General features: G+C 37.0%; 1 pseudogene across 1 annotated transcript; it reads left to right on the forward strand.

Annotated features, from left to right (window-relative positions):
• The first annotated feature begins 4,120 nt into the window (after positions 1 to 4,120).
• On the forward strand, positions 4,121 to 4,764 carry LOC308262919 (cell division control protein 42 homolog; annotated as a pseudogene). Its single transcript has one exon. The product of its transcript is annotated as a cell division control protein 42 homolog (transcript).
• Positions 4,765 to 5,642: the final 878 nt, after the last annotated feature.

Below are 5,642 nucleotides of genomic sequence, written 5' to 3' on the forward strand. Positions count from 1 at the left end.
TGAAAGAGTCCTACAATAATTTTATTTTTTTAAGAGATAAGTCTAAGGGGGTTGGGATGTAGCTCAGTGGCAAAGCTCCTGCTTTGCAGGTGTGGTGCTCTGGGTTTGATCCTTGGTTTCAAAAAGACAAAACCAAACAAAACAAAAACAAAGAAACCTTTAAAGATATGTCTAAGAATTTATATAGATGCTTTGCATGAAAATATAGTACTACAAAATAATACCAGATGAGTCAATAATGGCAGATTTAAAACTTTTGATGGATTTTCTTTTGTCTTATTCTTCTAGCTCTTTTTTCTTTTTTTTCTTTCTTTTTCTTTTTTTTTTTCTTTGAGGTATGGAGATGTAACCCAGTGGCATTCGACCTTCAAGCTACACCCCCTGCCCTATCTTGTATTCTTTATTTTGAAACAGGGTCTTATTAAGTTATGAAGGGTCTCACTAAGTAGTTGAGGCTGTCCACAAACCGCCATTATCCAGTCTTAGCCTCCCAAATGCTGGGATTACAAGCATGCGCCGCCTCACTGGCTTTCTCCCAGATCTTTTGATTGTCCACTTCACAAAATTCTCAGAAGCATCAGCAGATGAGGCAGCATCAAAAGCACTGGTGGCTTCATGCTCACAATCATCTCCTCTGAACTCTTCTACCAACCAATTTTCTTTAAAATTCTCTAATTTTCTGATCAAATTTAGGTTCAGCTCCTGGGGGACAAGATGTAAATAAGGATTTTCAAACCAAATTCAAATACTGACAGCCTGAATTCAAATATTAACATTTTTGCTTATATTTTTCCTAGTTTTATTTCAATTATATTCATTTATTTCCTTTATGAATAGAATACATAAAAGGTTGGCTAGTCATATTTTACAGTTTGCATTATGTTATCATCATGTGCCCACGCAGGGATCTTCTTTTATTTATTTTTTCTTTTCTTAATTTAGTATTTCCCTCTCGTTTTTCAGTCTCTTATTTTGTGTAACTAAAGTAGGACTGTAATGTGTTTGACTTATATCAATGTACATGAAGTTTTTTATGTGAATGTCTTGGTACAAAAATGTTCAAAATAACTTTGAAAATGAAAATTTCTGTCTATCTATAAAATTTTATATATTTATGAAAACATTTTACGTATATTTCTGATGTGTGTGTTACTGAGGATTGAACCCAGAGACTTTGTACCTCTGAGTTAAATTCCCAGTCCTATTTCATTTTTATTTTCAAATAAGGTCTCATTAGCTTTCTGAGAGACTTTCCATGTTGCTGAGGCTGATCTTGAACCTGTGATTCTCTTGTCTCAGTTTCCCAAGTACTCGGGATTACAGGTATACCACACCTGTCTATTTATCATATTTATCATATTTATCATAATTAACATTCGTTAATTATGAGTCTGCCACATACTATCTGTGCAATCTCCTTCAGGTTACTTGCTCTCTCTGCGTAGTGACACCATCCTCAATTTAACTTGAATTATCTTAAATAAAATATGTATGGCAGAAGGGGCTGAGACATGAGGATAGAAGGTATAAAGCCAGTATGCAGTAAATTAGTAAAACCCTTTTTCTTCTACCTCCAGGCTATACTCTCAGACCTATTTTATACTTCATTTGGAAACAGCGTCTCACTAAGTTGCTGAGAACCTCACTAAGTAGCTGAGACTGACTTTGAACCTGTGTGATCCTCCTGTCTCAGCCTCTCGAGTGCTGGGATTACAAGCGTGTGCCACCATATCCAGCTATTTCTCATATTTTAAAGTTATTTTTTTTGGTGAGTATTATTTAAAGTAAGAAAGACAATAGATCAATTTAACAACATCACATATACCTATCAATGTGTTTTTAAATTTTCAATTGAAACAAATGTATGTATTTTATCTATAAATATAAAATTTGTTCATATTATAGTTTCAACGAGACAGGGTACACGAATAAAGTTGATTTTTACTCAGTGGAAAAAAATACAATATTTGTAGACTACTATGTGTCAGGTACTATACATTTTGCTTTTTATATATTTATATTTTTGTTCAATTAGGGATTGAATTTAGGGATACTCTATCTCTCAGCTACAGCCCCAACCTTATTTTATTTGATTATTTTATTTTGAAAAAGGGTTTTACTAATTTACTGCATACTGGCTTTATACCTTCTATCCTCATGTCTCAGCCCCTTCTGCCATACATATTTTATTTAAGATAATTCAAGTTAAATTGAGGATGGTGTCACTACTCAGAGAGAGCAAGTAACCTGAAGGAGATTGCACAGATAGTATGTGGCAGACTCATAATTAACGAATGTTAAATAAAGCCTACGTGCACACACAAACTTTGAAGACTGAGCCAGCTCTTTAGAACTTGGTTATAAACCTATCTGATTACAAATATCACACTTTCCCAACTCTAAACATGATTATGCTGCAAGAAAGAGACAATATGTTTCAATCCTCCTAGAGGCTGGCATAGTAGAATAGGTTTAGAATACGTTTATGTGGTTTGCTAGGCTTACTCAGACCCACAATAAGTCCTCTACAAATCCCATTTTCGTATTCCTTAGGGTCTTCCTTGGTAACTTCTAGTTCTTACTAAGTTCCTTAGGGTATATAAATATTCCTAGAGTCGTCTCCTCCTCCTCCTCCTCCTCCTCCTCCTCCTCCTCCTCCTCCTCCTCCTCCTCCTCCTGCTCCTCGGTGGTACTGGGGTTCCTGGAAGCCCTTCTACCTCAGGGCTACACTCCCAGACCTATTTTTACATTTTTATTTGGAAACAGGGTCTCCTAAGCCTGCGCACTCGGCTGGCTCCGAACCAGCCCGATCCTCCTGTCTCTGCCTCCCAAGCACGGGGATTACAAGTGTGCGCCACCACGCCCGGCTAGAGTATTATTCTTTAGGCCAATATAAGTAAAACCTTAATTAATTTGTTGATCCAAACCATTTTCTATAGTGAAAATGGAGTACGGTCCAAAAAGATTTAGATAGAGGACACAGGTTTTCTTTTGGGAAGGCAAGCACTAGGTAATGCTGAGAAAGTAGAAAGGAGGCAGCAGATAGTGAACTGTACTTATTTATTGTTTTATTGAGTTTTTTTCTGCCTAGTAAATAAATAGGCATTAATTCTGACCTTTAGAAAAAATATTAGTTTGTGATAGATTTTCAATTTTCTGTAGAAAATTGAAACATTTAGGAAAGTAAAGATAGTACCTTTCAATGTCTTAAGTTTCCTTCTCTTTCTTTCTTTCTTTCTTTCTTTCTTTCTTTCTTTCTTTCTTTCTTTCTTTCTTTTTCTTTCCTTTGTTAAGTGTTTTGGATGTCTTCACTTCTGATAATGTGTGTGATCTCAAGGTCAAACGAATCCCGACAGGGAGACCACAAACACATAACATTATAAATGACCTCAGGAGAACATAAAAATGAATATTAATCAATTTTAAGTACCCAAAGACAGCAGGAGACTGTTTTGGCTGGGTTGCATGACACTTTTAATGGTATGACTATTTGACAGCTCTTTCATTCCAGAAAAATAAATTAGACAAAGAGTCAAAGAGGTCATAAGTCAAATCAAAATCTCAAAGGAGAAATCCAACTCCACAAGTACTCTTTAAAAGCACAGAGAGAGGATTCAATGTGTAGCCATATTGCAGCATATCATGTTTGATTTTAAAGTTTTACACACCCAGTTTCTAAGCATCAGTAGTTTCAATTGGATAAGGGCTATGAACGATATTGCAGAATGAATGACAAAGCTATAAAAACTTGGATCAAGGCATCTGGTTAATCAGAGGCATCAAATAAGAATAATTAAGTTATTGTATTTAGTTTATTTCCTTAGCACAAGGCAACCCAATGACAGATATTTTCTGTTAATGGCAAAATTTAAGTTCTTATTAATAATATTCATTAATCTATTTATTCCTTTAATAAGCATAAACATGTTAGCTCTACTGTATGCTAAACACTATCAAATTTACTAGTGTTATAAGAATATCAGAAGATGAAAGAGGTCAGGTGCGTGCCCCTGTCCGGCGGCCGAGGAGACCCCGCGCAGTGCTGCCAACGCCCCGGCGGAGAAGCTGAGGTCAGCATCAAATTTGAAATATTTAAAGTGGATACAAAACTATTTCCGCGATGCACACAATTAAGTGCGTTGTTGTGGGTGATGGTGCTGTTGGTAAAACATGCCTCCTGATATCCTACACAATAAACAAATTTCCATCTGAGTATGTACCAACTGTTTTTGATAACTATGCAGTTACAGTTATGATTGGTGGAGAGCCATATACTCTTGGACTTTTTGATACTGCAGGTCAAGAGGATTATGACAGATTACGACCGCTGAGTTATCCACAAACAGATGTATTTCTAGTCTGTTTTTTCAGTGGTCTCTTCTTCCTCATTTGAAAATGTGAAAGAAGAGTGGGTGCCTGAAATAACTCACCACTGTCCAAAGACTCCTTTCTTGCTTGTTGGGACCCAGATTGATCTCAGAGATGACCCCTCTACTATTGAGAAACTTGCCAAGAACAAACAGAAGCCTATTACTCCAGAGACTGCTGAAAAGCTAGCCCGCGATCTGAAGGCTGTCAAGTATGTGGAGTGTTCTGCACTCACACAGAAAGGCCTAAAGAATGTGTTTGACGAAGCAATATTGGCTGCCCTGGAGCCTTCAGAACCAAAGAGCCGCAGGTGTGTGCTGCTATGAACACCTCCAGAGCCCTGTCTGCACAGCTGGTGTCGGCATCATACTAAAAGCAATGTTTAAATCAAACTAAAGATTAAAGATTAAAATTCATTTCTGCAATAATGACAAATGCCCTGCACCTACCCACATGCACTCGTGTGAGACAAGGCCCATAGGTATGGCCTCCTTTCCCCCTCCCAGTACTAGTTAATTTTGAGTAATTGTGTATTGTCAGGAAAGTGATCAGTACTAGTTTTTGTTTGGTTGTCTCAAAAAAACTTTTCTGTTCAAGAGCAAGGCATGCTTGTGATGACTCTGTAACGGACTAATTTGAATTGTTGAAGCCACTTCATGGTTCCATTCTGGAGAGTAATCTGGGACATCTTAGAGTTTTATTTTTTTTCTTCTTTAATTTTTTTTTTGGGGGGGAGTGTGTGTGGGGTTTGTTTTTTAGTCTTGTTTTTTTAATTCATTAACCAGTGGATAGCCTGTAGGTGAGGAGGACAGATTGATTCCACATTCCACCTCCTAGATCTAGTTTAGAAAATGTGTTCCCCACCTGGTGCTCTTAGGAAGGAGTATAGTAAATGCCTCATTTAATAATATACTCCTTTTTGAAAGTTGCCTTTTCTCTCCACCCTTGCATAGATCCAATATTTGATGAAACTCATGAAAGTGAGTGGAAGCTGTCTCGCCCCTCCTCTTTTCTAGGATGCACTCTATGTGATTGTGACTTTCAGGAAATTTGTTTGCCATTTGATGATTTTTTTTTGGTGGGTGGGAGTTAATTACCAACTTCCTTCACTGATTAAATGAAGAAAAGTATTGCACCTTTTGAAATACACCAAATGGATTGAGTTTGTAATTAAAAAAGTTTCTTTCCCTGTCAGTCATTGTCTTCTATGTTTAGCATAGATTTGCCACTCAGTAATGTGTGATGTTCCTAGAACCCAGCCGAAGACCTGGACC

Source organism: Muscardinus avellanarius, assembly GCF_963383645.1.
Source record: "Muscardinus avellanarius genome assembly, chromosome: 5".
NCBI classification, from domain to species: Eukaryota; Metazoa; Chordata; class Mammalia; order Rodentia; family Gliridae; genus Muscardinus; species Muscardinus avellanarius.